This window comes from Saccopteryx bilineata, chromosome 1 (genome assembly GCF_036850765.1).
Source record: "Saccopteryx bilineata isolate mSacBil1 chromosome 1, mSacBil1_pri_phased_curated, whole genome shotgun sequence".
Lineage (NCBI taxonomy): Eukaryota > Metazoa > Chordata > Mammalia > Chiroptera > Emballonuridae > Saccopteryx > Saccopteryx bilineata.
In genome coordinates, this window is record NC_089490.1 from 5,439,995 (window position 1) to 5,461,412 (window position 21,418).

General features: G+C 41.1%; 2 pseudogenes; both read left to right on the forward strand.

The window, feature by feature from the left end:
* The first annotated feature begins 305 nt into the window (after nt 1-305).
* Nucleotides 306-13,352, forward strand: LOC136336532 (histone-lysine N-methyltransferase PRDM7-like; annotated as a pseudogene).
* On the forward strand, nt 13,261-15,035 carry LOC136331249 (histone-lysine N-methyltransferase PRDM9-like; annotated as a pseudogene).
* Nucleotides 15,036-21,418: the final 6,383 nt, after the last annotated feature.

Consider the following 21,418-nt stretch of genomic DNA (forward strand, 5'->3'; position numbering starts at 1 on the left):
TCAAGAGAGCACTTGAACAACAAGAAAATGTAATAAGCTCATCTGACTTGAGCTTGGAATCACCAGCTTGAGCACGGGGTCATAGACATGACCCAATGGTCTTTGGTTGAGCCTAAAGGTCGCTGGCTTAAAGCCCGAGTGGCTGACTTGAGCAAGGAGGTCAATGACTTGGCTGGAGTCACTGGCCTGGACGATTCTTGCTTCCCTGAAGTTGGCCCCACGTATTCCCTCCGGGACACCCCAGCGCAAGCACACACACACACACACACACACACACACACACCGGCGCGCGCGCACGCGCGCGAATGCGCGCCCCTGGGCCAAGCAGTCAGCCTCATCGCTGTCTCCCGCTCAGACAAGTTGGGGCTGGGCCTGTGGGGTGGCCGTAGCAGGGACGCAGAAGGGATTGTGCGTGGTGGGGGGGGCGGCGCTGAGGGAGCGGCAGAGCACTGAAGGAACAGGGGAAGCCTGGACCCAGCGGGGCGAGCAGCTGTTCCCGCCAGCTGCTTCTGTGAGTCACGTGACCGCGTCTCCACCCAGGCCCCCAAAGCCTTCAGGGACATCCATGCCTCCTTCTCCAGGGAGGGGTGGCCGCCATAGGTGACTGGGAGAAGGTGCGCTGCCCTAACGTGGAGAGGGAACCAGGACGCGCTGCTGCACACGGGTAACGTGGCGCTGGAACCAGGGTGTGGGATCCGCGGGCGGCAGGAAGGCCCACCTTGCTGGGGACTGCTCCTTCAAAGACTTCGCCTTGGGGACCACGATTTTGTTTCTCCCCAGGCCTCAGAGCCCCTCTAACTGCTTTCATGGTTCACCGCTGGCAGGACACCAAAACCCTGGCAGGAGGACACTGAGGACTCGCATGAAGAATGGACTAGGAGGCAGCAAGGTGAGGGGCCACAGGCATGGCACTGCCCTTTTGAAACTGATGGGTGGTCAGGTCCTGGTGTCAAAACAGCTAAGGAGGGACAGAGCTTGCGTTTAGCAAACAAGCGCAATGCAAAAAGTGCATTGTGCAGTAAGGGGCGATTTGCTATAACGCTTCCATGTGTAAATAATTACACATATTTATAGATGTGTTAATGAGCAGGAACTGGTAGAGAAGTATAAAAGCACATAAGAAATAACTCATTCAGAGCACTTGTCATCACAAGATAATGAGGAAGGTCTGGCTGATGAGCAGTGTTCCAGAACAGGGCTGTCTGGGCAGTGCCGGCCACATTGCACATGGGAAAGGATTAAACGTGGTGATTAAGGCAGCTGGGGTTGTGAGCCAGGGACCATTGTATCAGGCCCTGTGTCAACCATCTCTTCAATGTGTCTGGAAAACACTCTAGTTAAAAATTGGGTAAGAGAAAATCATTTGTAGATTTCAGTTCCTCTGAGTCCTTAGTAATAATAAACAGAAAGCCAACTAAATGGGAAATGATATTTTTCAAACAACAGCTCAGATAAGGGCCTAATATCCAAAATATACAAAGAACTCATAAAACTCAACAACAAACAAACAAACAATCCAATAAAAAAATGGAAGAGGATATGAATAGACACTTCTCCCAGGAAGAAATACAAATGGCCAACAGATATATGAAAAGATGCTCATCTTCTTTAGCTATTAGAGAAATGCAAATCAAAACTGGCAATGAGATACCACCTCACACCTGTTCGATTAGCTGTTATTAGCAAGTCAGGTAATAGCAAATGTTGGAGAGGCTGTGGAGAAAAAGGAACCCTCATACACTGTTGGTGGGAATGTAAAGTAGTACAACCATTATGGAAGAAAGTATGGTGGTTCCTCAAAAAACTGAAAATAGAACTACCTTATGACCCAGCAATCCCTCTACTGGGTATATATCCCCAAAACTCAGAAACATTGATACGTAAAGACACATGCAGCCCCATGTTTTTGCAGCATTGTTCACAGTGGCCAGACATGGAAACAACCAAAAAGCCCATCAATAGATGACTGGATAAAGAAGATGTGGCACATATACACTATGGAATACTACTCAGCCATAAGAAATGATGACATCGGAACATTTACAGCAAAATGGTGGGATCTTGATAACATGATACGAAGCGAAATAAGTAAATCAGAAAAAAACAGGAACTGTATTATTCCATACGTAGGTGGGACATAATAGTGAAACTAAGAGACATTGATAAGAGTGTGGTGGTTACGGGGGGGAGGGGGAATGGGAGAGGGATAGGGGGGGGGGAGGGGCACAAAGAAAACAAGATAGAAGGTGACAGAGGACAATCTGACTTTGGTGGTGGGTATGCAACATAATTGAACGACAAGATAACCTGGACTTGTTATCTTTGAATATATGTATCCTGATTTATTGATGTCACCCCATTAAAAAAAATAAAATTATTAAAATAAAAAAATAAAAAAAAAAAGAAAGGCTAATAAGTGTGACCTAGGTATGTGGGGTGGACTTTGGATAGGCCTGGATATAATCTCTACTACATTCAGAGTGAATTTAGCACTGGAGATTTGGGCAAATCTTACAAATTCTCTGAGCTCTTGAATACTAATGTGTAAGGTGAGGATACGTGCATATATTCTTTGAAAGTGTTCAATTCAATTTATTTATTTGCATATGTATTTGTTTATATTTTAGGTAAGATGAGGGAGATAGTGAGGCTGTCTCCCATATGCACTCTTACCAGGATCTACCTGGCAACCACAATTTTCGAAATACTGAGCTGGTTTTTAGCACCTCAGAATGATGTGCTCCAGCTAACCGAGCCATCCTCAGTGCCCAGGGCCAATGCTAGAACCAATTGAGCTGCTGGCTGCAGAAAAGAAAGAAGGAGAGAAGTGGGAGAGTGAGGGGTGGAGGAGATGGTGGCTTCTCCTATGTACCCTGAATGGAATCACACCTGGGACATACAATGGGCCAACACTCTATCCACTGAGCCACTGACTAGGGCTTAAATTCAATGTAAAAAAACTGACACTTATGCCTGACTGGGTGGTGGAACAGTGGATAGAGCATCAGACTAGGATGTGGAAGACCCAGGTTTGAGACCCTGAGGTTGCCAGCTTGAGCGAGGGCTCATCTGGTTTGAGCAAAATTCACCAGCTTGAGCCCAAGGTCGCTGGCTTGAGCAAGGGGTTACTTGGTCTGCTGAAGGCCCACGGTCAAGGCATGTATAAGAAGGCAATCAATGAACAATTAAGGTGTTGCAATGTGCAATGAAAAACTAATGATTGATGCTTCTCATCTCTTCGTTCCTGTCTGTCTGTCCCTGTCTATCCTTCTCTCTGACTCTTTCTTTCTGTCTCTTTAAAAAAAACAAAAATAAAAAATGACACTTACATGTTGTCCAATAAATACACCCTGATACTAGTGACCACACCCTGTTGGTGTTGTATACTAGGCCTTTCCTCAATACCTTACATATACTGTGCCCTAAATATATATTTTATGAATAACTAAAAGTTGGAAATTAAACCTCATAATGGGAAGATCTAGAAACAAAGATTGAATTGACCATCTGTAGTCAGTGTAGAGGCTTACTATTATAGAGACTTTCTCAGCCAAGAGTTGGCAAAGGAAAATACCAAAGTTTAAAGAAGTAAGGTGATAATTTGATGGGAGGACATTATGTGTTTTTTGACAAAGTAGGGGCTAACACTCCAGACTCCACCAAACTCACTCTTCTCCAACTTAGAACTCAGGAGAAAGGAGACTAAAGTAAAGATGTATAGCCTATGAAAAAGAAAAAGGCCATGTGTACCAAGAGGTCAGCGAGCCCCAGGATGATGACTACCTCTGTAAGTGACCCTCACAAAGCATGTTATCTCTTCATACAATAATTTCATTGGTCATTTGGCCATTAGAGAATTCCATTCCCCTATGGATCTACACTACAGAATTGAGGCTCAATGATGTGAGTGCCTGCGCTCTCTCTGAAGCTCTGTATGTCCAGGAACATGCACTAAACCTTCCCTAATCTCTGTTGCTCTCACCCCCAGATAGTGAGAACTGTCAGGACTTCTTCATTGACAGTTGTGCCATGCACGGGCCTCCTACATTTGTAAAAGACAGTGCAGTGGATAAGGGGCATCTGAACCACGCAGCCCTCACTCTGCCCCTGGGTTGAGAATCAGACCATCGGGCATTCCTGAAGCTGGTCTTGGAGTGTGGAATGAGGCATCTACTGTGCCAGTGGGTCTGCAGTTGGGCCCTTATAAGGGCCAGATCACAGAAGATGAAGAGGCAGGCAACAATGGATACTCCTGGCTGGTGAGAAATATTTACCTCTTCCCCTGTCTTGTGACTTCCCACATCCCTCCCATAGCTTGGTGGGACCTGTCTTTCTACATACTAGGACATGGATGGAGACAATATCGTTAGCTCTGGGTACTGAGTCAATTTTGCAGACCATGGAGCTCCTGTTGAGATCTCAGGTTAAGTGGGAACAATGTGGTACAGACAAAAAGGAATGCCTCCTCCCAGCCCTAAGTGGACAGGTCAACTCAGATGTAATGAGTAAAGAAAGTATCATGTGGTCACAAGTGGCAATGCATGCAAGCTGAAAGAGCTTTGTTGACAGTAGAGAAAATACCTCCAGCATGCAAAAAAAGCCTTTATGTTTTCTTCCTAAATCGCAGATCACCAAAGGGAGAAACTGTCATGAGTATGTGAATGCAAAGGATGAATTCTGCGCCAACTGGATGAGGTAAGGCCAAGAAATTTCTGGGATTCACGGAGAACACTCATCCCTCTCAGGCCCATACATCTTTCCTTCTCATCATGCCTCCCTCAGTGGTCTCCCTCAATTCTCTGTTCCTCTTTTTTCTCCATTCTGTGCTCTTTCAAGGAAAAAGGTATTTAGAGGAAAAAAGGCAATAAAAATATAGCATATGTCCTCAAAATATAAATCTCTATGCTAGACAAAATTTAGGCACTGGAAAAAAATTTTGAGGGCCTGGAAAACACTTTAATTGATCTAATGAACATTATTTTAGCAAGTCCTTACTATATTTCAGTTTAGAGAAAGGTATTCATTATTAAAACAGATCATATAACCCATCTTCTTATGGAGGACAAATTGCAGACAGAGTGAAACAATTGATTTTAGAAATGTTTAACTATAATTTTTCTATTTTTTGAGAAGTACACAGTGCCAGGATACCTAAACCAAGGATAGCCTAGAACTGTGAGGGAAGCAAATTATCCCAGCCTCACTTCTAACTAGAAATGAGTTCTGAAGCCTGCAGAGCAATGATCATTAACCACTATCCTAGGGGCTCTTTTATCAGAGGCTACAGAATGTGAATAAGCTATTATTGTTCTTTATGATTTTGCTAAGATAAAGACACCTCCAAGTCCCGATATGTTGGCTCAGCGGTAGAGCATCAGCCCGATCATGGAAGTCCAGGGTTTGATTCCCAGCCAGGGCACACATAAGTGCTCATCTGCTTCTCTACCCTTCCTCCTCTCCTTCATCTCTATCTCTCTCTTCCCCTCCCATAGCCAAGGCTATATTGGAGCAATGTTGGCCTGAGCACTGAGGATGGCTCCATGGCCTCTGCCTCAGTTGCTAGAATGGCTTCAGTTGCAGCGGTGCAATGCTGAGATGGGCTGAGTATAGCCCCCTAGTGGGCATTCCAGGTGGATCCCAGTTGGGCGCATGCAGGAGTTTGTCTCTCTGCCTCCCCATTTCTCACTTCAGTGGGGCAGGGAGACCTCCAGTTTTTTTGGGAACCTGGGTAAGGCATCAAATATTACCTAAATAAAATGTGAGGAGAATGGAGAAAGGCCTCTCAAAAAAAGATGAACTTGCGTTGAGTATTGAATGATGTGAACTAATCTAGACACAGAGTCCAACATCAAGTAGCAAGTTCTGTGATATAAACAGGACCTGATTTAGTTTAGAGAAGCTAGAGGTCCCTTGGTTTTATGGCCAATCAGGGTGGAGGTTACATCTGGAATTGGCTTTGGAAAATGGTATTAGGCAGGATGATCATTGTAAGCAGGACCTGGAGATAGGAAGTAGTATGACATTGTGAGAGGCACAGACATTGAACAAAAGGTTCTTCAGGAGCACTGTGGGAGTGGGTGACATCAGAGCCCAAGTGTCAGGTGCAGAGCTGGACATGGATCTGAGAGGTAGTAGAACTCATCACCTGTGTGTTTCTTTTCTTTCACCTGCCTCAATCCCAGGTATGTGAACTGTGCCCGGGATGATGAAGAGCAGAACCTTGTGGCCTTTCAGTATCGCAGGCAGATTTTCTACTGAACCTGCCAGGTCATCAAGCCAGACTGTGAGCTGCTAGTCTGGTATGGTGACGAGTATGGCCAGAAGCTGGGCATCAACTATGGAAGCAAGCAGAGAGAGCTCTCAGCAGCTAGAGGTGGGCACAACCATTCTTCAAAATGGAAAGAAAAAAGAGAACTCACCTTAGAACTGTTCATGGTACACTCTAAATTCAGTAAGATTTCGAATCAGATGGTTCAGAAATTAAAGATTCATTTCTTATGCCTTTGATTCTTAGGAGAATTTTTTATATTTTTTACTTTTTTTGATTTTTTCTTCTTTATTTTTTTAAATTTAATTAATTGTGGGTTTTTTAAGGACTATAAAAGTTATATTTATTCACAATGCTACACTTTATTGCATTCCCTTAGAAAAATGGAGAACTGTTTATGTACCCAATTTGCACATATAAAACTTCATACAAATTATGTGTAGCACATAAAGGCCTCTGGAACAGCTAAAATCCTGACACTATAATTGGGGTAATCCTGCTGCAAGGTGTCCAGTTTATCAAGTCTGTCCATAGAAAATTAAACACTGGAATTACAGTCAGTCTCGTGACTCACATGTAGAAATGATTTTAAAATATAATAAAATAAAACTTTTAATTCTCTGAAACTCAAAAAAGGTAAACTGGAAGGGGATACATTTTGTTACTCATTTCAATTTAACATGACAAATTCACACCTCATTTTGTCTGGGAAAAAATGATCACTGTAGTGTTGACATTATCTTTATAATCTTTGGCTGCTTTAGAAGGTACTTTGTCAAAATTTTTGCCAAACAATTAAAAAATAATATTCCTCTTATAAAATGGTACGACATCTTAAGGAACCAGAAGATACTAAATGTCTTTGGCTATACAACTAAAAGGCCATTTTGTGTTTACATAGATTCTAGGGTCACCCCGAATGCATCTCCCCTCCTCCCATTCCCCTCAACATCTTCCTTGCCCCCCTCCCTAAAGTGCCCTCCCCATTCTGTTCAGCTTTATCCCATCCTATCATCCCCTTTCCCTCTGTCCTCTTTTCCTCTAGTCCCTATGATTCCTCCTCTGTCTCTATTTTGTTCCTCAGTTCACATTATTCCTTGGATTCCTCAAATGAGTGAGGTCATATGATATTTTTCTTTCTCTGCCTGGCTTATTTCACTCAACAAAATAGTTTCCAGGTCCCTCCATATTGTTGCAAAAGGTAATATTTCCTTCTTTTTCATAGCCCCATAGTATTCCATTGTGTATATGTACCACTGCTTTTTAATCCACTCGTACACTGATGGACACTTGGGCTGTTTCCAGATCTTTGATATTGTGAACAATGCTGCCATAAACATGGGGGTGCATTTCTTTTTTTCCTATCAGTGATATGGTGTCCTTGGAATATATTCCTATAAGTGGATGGCTGGGTCAAAGGGCAGTTCCGTTTCTAATTTTTTGAGGAATCTCCATACTGTTTTCCACAGTGGCTGCACCAGTCTGCATTCCCACCAGCAGTGCAGGAGGGGTGCCCTTTTTTCCATATCTGTGCCAGCACCTATCATGTGTTGATTCATTAATGAGCGCCATTCTGACTGGTGTGAGGTGGTATCTCATTGTGGTTTTAATTTGCATTTCTCTAATGATTAGTGATGTTGAACATTTTTTTAATTTGTCTATTGGCCATCTGTATGTCCTCTTTGGAGAAGTGTCTGTTCATTTCTTGTGCCCATTTTTGATTGGATAATGTTTGTCTTCCTGGTGTTGAGTTTTACAAGTTCTTTATAAATTTTGTTCATTAATCCCTTATCAGATGTATTGTCGAATATGTTCTCCCATTGTGTGGTTTGTCTTTTTATTCTGTTCATATTGTCTTTAGTTGTGCAAAAGCTTTTTAGTTTGAAATAGTTCCATTTGTTTATCCTATTTTTTATTTCATTTGCCTGTGGAGATAAATCAGCAAAGATACTGCAATGATAGATGTCAGTGAGCTTACTGCCTAAGTTTTCTTGTAGGATACTTATGGATTCACGATTTACATTTAAGTCCTTTATCCATTTTGAGTTTATTTTTGTGCATGGTGTAAGTTGGTGGTCTAGTTTCATTTTTTTACAGATAGCTGTCCAGTTTTCCCAACACCATTTGTTAAAGAAACTGTCTTTACTCCACTGTATGCTCTTAATTCCTATTTCAAATATTAATTGTCCATAAAAATGTGGATTTATTTTTGGGTTCTCTGCTCTCTTCCATTGATCTATATGGCTGTTCTTATGCCAGTACCAGGCTGTTTTGAGTACAATGGACTTGTAGTATAACTTGATTTCAGAAAGTGTGATACCTCCCATTTTATTCTTCTTTTTCAAGATTGCTGAGGCTATTGGTGTTTTGTTTTTTTTTGGTTCCATATAAATTTTTGGAATATGTGTTTTATATCTTTGAAGTATGTTATTCGTATATTAAGTGGTATTGCATTGAATTTATAAATTGTTTTGGATAATATAGACATTTTGATTATGCTTATTCTTCCTAATTATGAGCACAGTATATATTTCCACTTGTTTGTGTCTTCCTTGTTTTCTGTTATTAATGTTTTATAATTTTCTGTGTACAAGTCTTTAACCTCCTTGGTTAAATTTACTTCCTAGGTAGTTTAGTTTTTTGGTTACGATAGTGAAGGGTATTGTTTCCGTAATTTCTCTTTCTGACAGTTTATTTTTCGTGTATAAAAATACCTCTGATTTCTGTGTATTAATTTTATATCCTGCCACCTTGCTGAATTTGTTTATTAGGTCCAGTCGTTTTTTGACTGAGACTATAGGGTTTTCTATATACAGTTTCATATCATCTGCAAATAATGATAGTGTTACTTCTTCTTTTCCAATTTGGATGCTTTTATTTCTTCTTCTTGTCTGATTGCTGTAGCTAGGACTTACAGTACTTTGTTAAATAAGAGTGGTGAAAGGGGGCACCCCTGCCTTGTTTCTGATTTTAGGGGAATTGCTTTTAATTTTTGTCCATTAATTATAATGTTGGCTTTGGGTTTGTCACAGATGGCCTTTATCATGTTGAGGTATGTTCCCTGTATTCCCACTTTGCTAAGAGTTTTGATAATAAATGAGTGCTGAATTTTATCAAATGCTTTTTCTGCATTGATTGAAATTATCATGTGGTTTTCTCCTTCCTTTTTTTTATGTGGTAAATCACATTAATTGATTTAAGAATGTTGTACAATCCTTGCCTCCCCAGAATAAATCCCACTTGATCATGATGTATGATTTTTTTCAGTATTGCTGGATCTGGTTTGCTAATATTTTGTTGAGGTTTTTAGCATCTAAATTCATCAGGGTTATTGGCCTATAATTTTCTTTTTTTGTGTTGTCTTTGTCTGGTTTTGGAATCAGAACTATGCTCGCCTAATAAATGGAACTTGGAAGTGTTTTATCCTCCTGAATTTTTTGAAATAACTTGAGAAGGATAGGAGTTAGTTCTTCTTTGAATATTTGGTAGAATTTACCAGTGAAGCCATCGGGCCCAGGATTGTTGTTTTTGGGAGCTTTTTGATAAGTGTTTTCATCTCTTTTGTTGTAATTGATCTTTTTAGGTTTTCTGATTCTTCCAAATTAATTTTTGGAAGATTATATGTTTCAAGAAATTTGTCCATTTTACCTATGTTGTTTAATATTTTGGCATACAGTTCTTCATAGTGTTTTTTTTTTTTTACAATATTTTGTATTTCTGTTGTGTCAGTTGTTATTTCTCCGCTCTCATTTCTAACTTTATTTATTTGAGTTTTCTCTCTTCTTTTTTTGGTGAGTCTTGTTAAAGGTTCATCAATCTTGTTTACCCTTTCAAAGAACGAGCTCTTGGTTTTATTGATCCTCCATATTGTTTCTTTAGCTTCTATGTAATTTATTTCTGCTCCAATCTTTATTATTTTTTTCCTTCTACTACCTCTGGGCCTTACTTGCTGTTCTTTTTCTAGTTCAATTTAGATGAAGGGTTAGGTTGTTTATTTGAGCTTTTGCAAGCTTCTTAAGGAATGCCTGTTGTGCTATGAACTTCCCTCTCAGGACTGCTTTTGCTGTGTTCCATAAATTTTGAGTTGTTGTTTGCTCATTATCATTTGTTTCTAGGAATTTTTTTTATTTCTTCTTTGATTTCATTGTTATCCAATTCATTATTTAATAACATGCTATTTAGTTTCCATGTGTTTGAGTATTTTTCAGTTTTTCTGTTGTGGTTGATTTCTAGTTTCATGCCATTGTGATCAGAGAAAATGCTTGATATTATTTCAATCTTTTTAAATTTGTTGAGACTGCTTTTGTTTCTTAACCTGTGGTCTATCTTAGAGAATGTACCACGAGCACTTGAAAAGAATGTATATTCTGCTGCCTTAGGGTGAAAGGTTCTAAAAACATCTATTAAATCAAGTTGATCTAGTGTGTCCTTTAAGTCTGCTGTTTCTTTGTTAATTTTCTTTCTTGAGGATCTATCTAGTGATGTTAGTGGGGTATTGAAATCTCCTACTATTATAGCATTGCTGTAGATCTCACCCTTTATATTCATCAAAGTCTGCTTTATATATTTAGGTGCTCCTATATTAGGTGCATAGATATTTATGATGGTTATATCTTCCTGTTTGATTGCTCCCTTTATAATTATATAGTGACTTTCTTTATCTCTTACTATAGTCTTTGTTTTAAAGTCCATTTTGTCTGATATTAGTATTGCTACCACAGTTTTTTTTTCATTTTCATTTGCATGAAATATTTTTTTCCATCCTTTTACCTTCAGTCTATGTGCATCTTTTGTTTTAAGGTGTGTCTCTTTGTTGTTTTTTTGTTTGTTTGTTTTGTATTTTTCTGTAGTTGGAAACTGGGAGGCAGTCAGACTCCTGCATGCGCCCGACCGGGATACACGTGGCATGCCCACCAGGGGGCTAAGGCATGTCTCTTGTAGACAGCATATGTACAGGTCCTGTTTTCTTTTCCATGCAGCTATCCTATGTCTTTTGATTGGATCATTTAATCCATTTACATTTAAGGTTATTATTGATAAGTAGTTGTTTAGTGCCATTTTATTCTTTAAAGCTGTATTTCTTCTTTGCTATATTCTTTTTCCACTTTAATCTGTTTACAACAGACCCCTTAACATTTCCTGCAACACTGGTTTGGTTGTAATGAATTCCTAATTTTTTAAAAAAATATTCTCTCTTGCCTTTTATTTGTCTTATTTTTTTCAATTTTTTTAATCTTTTATTTTTATTGAATTCAGAGACAGGAAGGGGGGTAAGAGGGAGACAGAAGCATCAATCTGTCTCTGTATGTGCCCCAGCCAAGGACCGAACCAGCCACCTCTGCATTGCAAGACAATTCAGCAGCCAAGTGAGCCATCCAGCCAGGGCCTAATTTTTTTTTGTTTTTTTGTCTGGGAAGCTTTTTATTTCTCCTTCAATTTTAAGTGATAGCCTTGCTGGATAAAGTAGTTTTGGTTGTAGGCTCTTGTTCTGCATTACTTTGAATATTTCTTGCCATTCCCATTTGGCCTCAAATGTTTCTGTTGAGAATTCAGATGTCATTGTTTTGGGGGTTCCTTTGTGCCCCAACAAGGATCCACCCAGAAACCCCAGTCTGAGGTCCATGCTCAGACTAGCTGAGTTATCCTCAGCACCTGAGTTCAACATTTGAACGAATTGAACTATCGAGCTAATGATTGAACCAATCAAGCCACTGGCTGTGGGAGGGAAAGAGAGAGAGAAGGGGGAGATGGAGGGGAAGAGAAGGAGATAGTTACTTTTCATGTGTGCACTGACCAGAGTTCGAACCTGGGATGTCCACATGCCAGGCCAACTCTCTATCCACTGGGAAAACAAGCATTGGCCTGTTATCTGAGGGCCACCTCTGTATAGCATATAGGGTAAGAGCAGAGGTTTAATAGATGCCCAGAAGCCTGGAATGCAGTGCTGTACTCCGAGCTGAGATGCTGGAAACTTTCCTGAGTGAGGTGGGATGATGGTGCTGTTCTTGCCTATAGGGTGGCTTATTCTTTAAGATTTGCTTTGTTAATTTTTAAAGAATACAGTTCAGTGGGAATCCTCTCAGAGATTACTTTATCTCCAAGAGAGACATGATTATGGATTAGCTGGAGAGGGATAGAAGTCAGGCATGCAAGAAGTATGATTGTGGGTCCTGGCTAGTTAGCTCAGTTGGTTTGAGCTGCAACCTGTAATACTGAGGTTGAGCCTATGTCACGGCACATACGAGAAATGACCAATGACTGCATGTCTAGGTAGAACAATGAATAAATGCCTCTCACTCTTTTTTCTTTTTCTTTTTCCTCCTTCTCCTCTTCCTCCTCTTTTTCTTCTTCCTCCTCCTGCTTTTCTGCTCAAAAATGAATCAATTTTTAAAAAGTATGATTGGGGAAATATTTTGAAAAAGAACTTTTCATTGTATATAAAATGGGCTGACACTGAATAAAATCAAGTATAAATATTTGATGTGAAGCTTGAGGAAGGACATATTGTTAGTTTTTCATCTGTCAAAAACTATGACAAAAGCAATTCCTAGTTGGAGTCAGTGGTCTTTATAAAGAACTGTGTTAAAAGCTACATGTATATAGGAAATGTCAGCATTGTTCCACCATACAAGGGGTGAAAGAGCCTCTGATGCTATTTGACAGTCCCTCATCTGGCAATGCATAGAAAAAAACCTTGGCATGGGCTTTCTGGATTTCTAAAGAAGATATACTACATAAAAATCAAAAGAGAAAAGAGATTGTAAAAAAAAAACTTTGTGGGGGAGAGAGAGAATACATTGTCAACCCCACAAGAATGACTCCTGGGACTGGTCTTAACAAAACATATGACCCAGGCAGCCTTGTCAACATCTGTCCTGACCAAAATTTTCTCTTTCAGCAGAACCACAGCCAGAGATACACCCATGTGCTTCCTTCTCTCTGGCCTTCTCCAGTCAGAACTTTCTCAGTCAACATGTGGGATGCAATCACCCCTCTGATATTCTCCCAGGAACATCTACAAAAAACACCTCCAATCAAAGGATCCCTACCCAGAGGATGAAAATCAGCAGCAGCCTCATACTGATACACAAAATGGGAATGACAAAGCTGAAGGTCAAAAGGTCAAAGAAAAGTCCAAACATTTGATTAAAAGAAACAGGCCGAGGAGGATTTCAAGGGCCTTTTTCAAACCTCCGAAAGGACACATGGGAAGCTCTAGTGAGCAAGAGAGAATGATACAGAAAGCACCAAGCAGAGGCCAGAAAGTGAATTCAGTGGACACAGAAAAACTGTCTATGAGAGTAGTAATGTCAACAAATGAAGCTATCAAGTATGGAGATTGTCTGCAAGGCTTTGATGATGGGTCACATCTCCTCAAAAACCAGAGAACACACTCAGGTGAGAAGAACTATGTTTGCAGGCAGTGTGAGCGAGGCTTTTCAAAAAAGTCAGACCTCCTCAGACACCAGAGGACACACTCAGGGAAGAAGCCCAATGTTTGCAGGGAGTGTGAACAAGTCTTTTCACTGAAGTCACATCTTCTCACACAGCAGAGAACACACTCTGGGAAGAACTCTATGTTTGCAAGGAGTGTGAGTGAGGATTTTCACAGAAGTCAACTCTCTTCAGACACCAGAGGAACACACTCAGGGCAGAAGCCTTATGTTTGCAGGGAGTGTGAATGAGGGTTTACATGAAAGTCAGATCTCCTAATACACCAGAGAACACACTCAGGGGAGAAACCCTATGTTTGCAAGGAGTGTGAGTGAGGCTTTACACAAAAGTCAAATCTCCTAAGACACCAGAGAACACACTCAGGGGAGAAGCCCTATGTTTGCAGTGAGTGTGAACGAGGCTTTTCACTGAAATCAAATCTCCTCTTACACCAGAGAACACACTCAGGAGAGAAGCCGTATGTTTGCAGGGAGTGTGAGCGAGGCTTTACACTGAAATCAACTCTACTCTCACACCAGAGAATACACTCAGGAGAGAAGCCATATGTTTGCAGGGAGTGTGAGCGACGCTTTACATGGAAGTCTGTTCTCCTGGGACACCTGAGGACACACTCAGGGGAGAAGCCATGTGTTTGCAGGGTGTGTGAGCGATGCTTTTCACTGAAATCAACCCTCCTCACACACCAGAGAACACACTCAAGGGAGAAGCCCTATGTTTGTAGGGAGTGTAATCGAGGCTTTTCAAAAAAGACAAATCTCCTCACACACCAGAGAACACACTTACAGGAGAAGCCCTATATTTGCAGGGAGTGTGAACAAGGCTTTACACAAAAGTCAGATCTCCTAAGACACCAGAGAATACACTCAGGGGAGAAGCCCTATGTTTGCAGGAAATGTAATCAATGCTTTTCACAGAAGTTACATCTCCTCAGACACCATAGAACACACTCAGTGTAGAAGTGCTATGGTTGCAGTGAGTGTGAGCGAGGTTTTTCACAGAAGTCAACTCTCCTCAGACTCCAGAGGACACACTCAAGGAAGAAGCCCTTTGTTTACAAGGAGAGTGAGTGAATTATTAGCATTAAATTGCATCTCCACATTCATAGCTCTTACACAGGTCATAACCCAGCTCTGAGAGGACTTCATAGGAAGTTTACTGACCCCTTATTCTCATAAGATTTTAATTAGTATAGAAGTAACTAAACAACTTCTTCACTTTCATGACAAAAGGTGAGCTTGACAAATAGTTCTTCAAGTGATATGGGAATGTCAACACCAATATTCTTCTGTTCTAATAAATCTTCATAAAACTATGATGCCCACATACCTCATTCTTCCCCTCCCCATCACTGAAAGCAGAGAGTTCCCAGAGGGCCACAGAGAACTCACACTGTCAAGCACAGGAACTCAACCCCTAAAAACATGGAAATCTGGAGTCAATTTACATAGGTTACTTCCCAGAAAGAGGGATTTGAGACAGACTCATCGGGGAAAGGGATTTTCTTCACTCCCGGGAAGTAGAGGCTTCTCTCCTTGTAGGCTCACCACCCTCCCCCCTTGGCTTTTCTTGGCTCCTGTCCTGGTTTTCTCTGACCTCTGTAGTCCCTGGTGAAAACCAGGAAGGAATATGTGCATGCTCATGTCCCTGGCTCAGACTGGGCAGCTAGCCTCCCTCACTCTCTTCTCATTGTTTCTTCAGAATGAGAATCTTATGGTGTACACCACATGGACTCTAGATCATTCCATAGTGGGTTTCAATCTAAGCTCTGCCTTCACCAGCTTTGTGACCTAAGGCAGGATTCTCAACTCCTCTTTGCCTGTTTTTTAATCTATAAAATGGAAATGGTGCCTGAGCAAGCAGTGGTGCAGTGCATAGAGCATTGGAATGGGATGGAGATGACCCAGGTTCAAAATGCCAAGGTTGCTGGCTTGAGCACAGGTTCACCAGCTTGAGTGCAGGGTTGCATGCTTCAGCATGGAATCATAGATTATGATTTTGTGGTCACTGTCTTGAAGTTTAACATTGCTGGCTTAAACAAGAAGTCACTTTTGCTTTAGTCTGCTCAAGGCACATATGAGAAAGCAATCAATGAACAACTAAGGTATCACAACAAAAAACTGATGATTGATGCTTCTCATCTCTCTCTGTTTCTGCTGTCTGTTCCTATCTATTCCTCTCTCTGACTCTCTATTTTTGTAAAAAACAACAAAAAAGAACACTTCAAAAACTGAATAACAGAATAATATTTTTTGAAAAAAATGTATTCATTGATCTTAGAGAAAGACAGAAGAGAGAGAGAGAGAAAACATAAAGAAGTGGAAACATCACCTCAGAGGAGTTGCCTCTAATAAGTGCCTTGACCCAGCAAGCCTCGAGTTTCAAACTGGCAACCTACAGCATTCCAATTTGATGCTCTATCCACCACACCACCACAGGTCAGGCCAGAATCTTATATTGACAAAGGTGACATGGATAACATGCAGCTAATTTGAGAACATGTGACACATCTCACAGATTACTTTTTGTTGGGAAACCCCAAAACTTATTGGACACAAGTGGGGTCAAAAAGCTGCTTCTTGCAGTCTTCATGTCTCACACTAAGGTACTTGTACTTAAGTTCTCTTCTGAAACTGGCATGTGCACAAGATGACAAAGAAGCACACTTCACACATATTTAAAGAGACCACGAAGCAACAGAAAACAAGCTTCATAGTTTGAAAGAACATACAGTGTATCTCTTGCTGTCATGGCCATGAACCTAAAAAACATTAATGACAGAGACCTATGAGCTCCTTATAATTTAAGGTATAAATAACATTTTCTAAATAACACATCAAATGCATCACAATTGGAAATTTAAAATATCTTCAATTGAATGATAATTAAAATACTACATTAAAAATAACCCTATGGGGCACTGCCCATGTAGTTCAGTGCAGATGCCATTTTCCCAAATACTAAAGTTAATGGTGTGAGCCCCACTGTCGTCACCTAAAGGGTGCAACCAATCAGCACATAACTAAATGGAACAACTAAGTGGAGCAATGATTGAATGCTTCCCTCTGTGTGTCTCAAATGAAAGGATAAATTTGGAAAACCAATAAAAAGTAGAGTGATGAATCCACATCGTGGCCACTGTGTTTCTCTCAGCAGGAGGGCAGAATAAAATGACAAACAAAAGTCCTAGATTTCTATTAGGACCATGTTTCTATTCTTCAGCTGGGAGAAACAACATTTCTTGACCATAAGCACTCTGGATTCTGAACCTCAGTGTTTCTCACCCATTTTTTTTACGTGGTGCCTCTCCTACAATGGAAACTTTTTTTATCTTTTTTCCCCTCTCATCTGGCTGGCAGTGCCTTAAGAAAACTCCTCCCAAACCTGATACAGATGGCTGAGGGGACAATGGACTTTTTAGGACACAATGGGTTTCTCTAATGTACCATCAAGCCTATGAATACTGGAGCCTTCTTTCAGATTAGACTAAATGGAACCCTGAGACTTCTCCCTGAAACACCGATTCCATTTTTTGTTTGTATGTTTTTGTTTGTATATTTCTGATGTGAAAACGGGGAGGCAGAGAAACAGACTCCCATATGCAACTGACCAGGATCCATCTAACAAGGCCAGTAAGGGGTGATGCTCTGCTCATCTGGGGCATTGCAACATTGCAACAGGAGCCATCCTCAGCACTCAGGCCAATTTTGCTCCATTGGAGGCTCTTCTGTTGTAGGGGAAGAGATAGTGAGAATGGAAAAGGGAAAGTGTGGAGAAGCAGATGGGCACTTCTCCTGTGTACCCTGGCTGGGAATCAAATGCAGGACTTTCATACATAGAGCCAATGCTCTACCACTGAGCCAAGTGGCCAGAGCCCACATATTCTGTTTTATAGAATACAATCTCCAATTTGCTTTGCTCTCTTTCCCCATCAGTATGTACTTTCCTGCCAATGTGAACATAACAACCATTACTGAACAGAGAGACCTTAGACAGAATCAAAACCCCAAGGACTCTAGACAACTGAAGCTGAGCACTGGACCGACTTCCAAACCAAAAAGAGGACTTGGCACTGAACTCCAAACACTGGTCTACAGAACCAACTGAGAGTAGGAAACACAAATGCCAGAAACTGTCATGGTGCCTTAGACACCAGAGTTTATACGTCATGCCCTAGAACTGTAGCTCCTTGTGGGCCCCACACTAAAACTCAATATAAGGCTACAGGAAAGGGATCTCAAACCCTGGATGCACAAGAGAATACAGATTTGGCCACAGACCCTGAAGACAGACTCCTGATGTATAACCAAGACCCCATAACCAAACTTCAGACATGGAACCAAGTGCCTGACCCCACTTGCTGCATGACAGATGCAGGAGCTAAATCTGATACTTACAATGCAAACAGAGCCAGGACTTCATAAAGGAAACCTCATAGCTCCCTAAGTCCAACCAGGAAGCTAAAATATATATTTCACTACCAATGTAAATGTAGAAGAGAGAAACATAACTCACAGCACTACCACATTCTACCAAACCCCCAAAAATAAACCGAGTAACTGACAGAGGAAACAGAAACAATGCTTACCCTTTGCTGACACATGTCCATGATCTCAGCTGCAGGACTCTCCAGGAGTTAGTGCCCCAGCCATTCATGTCACAAGAAAACTCATTGACACTGTGGGCAATAAAATTTAAAAATATCCTCATACTTTGAAAGTTCTAGCAGCTGGGCTAATAATCAGGTGAAATAATGAGATGGACAAGAGATATTCAACATATAATACATGCTCAAGGGAAATTCACATTCCCAAGAATATAAGACAATGAGGCTATATTGCATATATAGGACATTTCAAAAACCTTTACTAACAGAATTTTAGATTTTTGGAAAAAATGTTATAGATTGATTATAGAGAAATGTGAGGAGACAGACAGAAAGGGAGGAAAGAAGAAAGCATTACCTCAGAGTAGTTGCCTCCCATGTGTGCCTTTACCCGGCAATGATAGAGTTTTAAACCAGCAACCTCAATGTTACAAATCTATACTCTATTCACTGTGCCACCACAGGTCAGGCCAGAGTCTTGAATTCTTTTTTTTTTTACCTTTTTTTTTTTTTTTATAGACAGCGTCAGAGAGAGGGACAGACAGGGATAGTCAGACAGGAATGGAGAGAGATGAGAAGCATCAATCATCAGTTTTTTCATTGTGACACCTTAGTTATTCATTGTTTGCTTTCTCATATGTGCCTTGACTGTAGGCCTTCAGCAGAGCAAGTGACCCCTTGCTTGAGCCGGCAAACTTTGGTCCAAGCTAGTGAGCTTTGCTCACACAAGATGAGCCCGTGCTCAGGTGGCAACCTTCAGGGTCTCAAACCTGTGTCCTCAGCATCCCAGTTCGACTCTCTATCCACTGTGCCACCACCTGGTCAGGCCAGAATCTTGAATTTTTAAAGGTGACATGGACAGGCCCTGGCCAGTTGGCTCAGAAGTAGAGTGTTGACCAGGCATTTAGAAGTCCTGGATTTAATTCCAGGTCAGGACACACAGGGGAAGTGCCATCTGCTTCTCCACCCTTTCCCTTCTCCTTCCTCTCTATCTGTCTCTTCCCCTCTTGCAGCCTAGGCTCCATTCAAGCAGAGTTGGCAGGGCTTCTGAGGACAGCTCCATGGCCTCTACTTAAGGCACTAGAATGGCTCTGGTTGCAGCCGAGCAACACCACAGATGAGCAGAGCATTGGCCCCCAGTGGGCATGCCAGTTGGATCCTGGTTGGGCACATACAGGAGTCCATCTGTCTGCCACCCCCCTGCTTCTCACTTTATAAAAAAAAGTGACATGGATAACATGCAGCTAATTTGAGAACATGTGACAAATCTGACAGAATACTTTTTTTGGGAAACACAAAACCTATTAAACTCAAGAAATAAGGTAAGGTGTCAACAAGCTGTTCCTTGGAGTCTTCATGTTAACACAAAGGTGATTGTACTTAAGATCTTTTCTAAAACTACCATGGGCACAGAGTGACAACAGAGTAGTACACTTCAAACATATTGAAAAGGGACCACAAAGCAACAGAAGACAATATCCAACAAGCTTTCAGGTTTGAAAAAATATAAAATTTGTGTTTGGTTTTCAGGGCTATTAACCTAAAATATAGGTTGAAAGAGAGACAGAGAGGGACAGGCAGGCAGAAAGGGAGAGAGATAAGAAGCATCAATTCATCATTGCAGCACCTTAGTTTTTCATTGATCTGTTTTTTCATATGGGCCTTGTGTAGTGGCCTACATCAAAGCGAGTGACCACTTCCTCAAGCCAGAGACCTTGGGCTTCAAGCCAGTGACCATTGGAATCAAGCCAGCAACCATGGGGTCATGTCTATAATTCCAAGCTAAAGCCAATGACCCTGCACTCAAGCTGCTAAGCTCCTGCACAAGCCAGATGAGCCTGCACTCAAGCTGGGGACCTCAGAGTTTAAAACCTGCATCCTATGCATTTCAGTACGATGCTCTATCCACTGCACCACTGCCTGGTCTGGCTAAAAATATTAATAAAAAAGACACATGGACTCCTTATTCTTTAAGAAATAAATGACATTTTCTAAATAACCCCCAAAGACATCACAGTTGGAAATATAAAATAACTTCAAATGAATGATTAAAATACTACATTAAAAAAGCCTGTGGGGCACTGGCCATGTAGCTCAGTGCATACGGCATTGTACCAAACACCAACGTGACAGGTGTGAGCCCCATTGTTGGCACTTAAAAGGAACAACCAATGAGCACCTAACTAAATGGAACAACTAAGTGGAGCAATGAGCATGCTTCTCTCTCTCTCTCTCTCTCTTTCTCAAATCAATGAAATAATTAAAATTGTAGGAAAAATTGAGTAATAAATCTGCAATGTGCCTCACACTTTTCACTCAGGAGAAAGGTAGAAGAAATGGCAAACAAACAAACAAATAAACAAAAAGCCCAGATCTCTGTTAGGACCATGTTTGTATTTTTGGGCTGGGAGAAACTTTCTTTCTTGCTGTAAACCATCTCAGGTCTGTACCTCCCAGAGTTTTTTTCCCACTTTTGGCTCCCATGGTGCCTCTCCTACAATGCAACCATTTCCCTCATGCTTCCCCAAAACACCTGGTGGCAGTGCCTTGGGGAAACCCTTCCCAAACTGAGCCAGTGGGCTGAGGGGACAATGAACTTCTCAGGACACAATGGTTTCCTTTAATGTGCCATGAATTCTATGAATACTGGAGCCTTCTATCAGATTAGACTAAATGGAACCTTGAGGCTTCTCCCTAGAGCACTCATTGCAAGTTTCATAAAATATTGTGTCCAACTCTCTTCTCTCTCTTACTCCATCCATATCTACCTTCCTGCCAACACAAACACAACAAGCATTACTGAATAAGCATAAGAATCCAGAAAACTTTTAGCTCACCAGGATCAAGGGGAAGAATGTTACAGTAATATAATGTTATAGTAATTAATACATAGAAACTATAGAAGATATATTAAAATGTTAGAATATTAAAAGCTACTAAGGTAAGTGAATAAGCTACACCCTTTGGGTGGGAGCTAATCTAGTGTATAGGGATATGATAGGCAAGACCATGCCCTTAGCTCAGGGCCCACTTCATGTGTGTGTGAAAGTTATATATAGATAAAAAGAGCTCTCTGCAAGGAACTCCCTAAA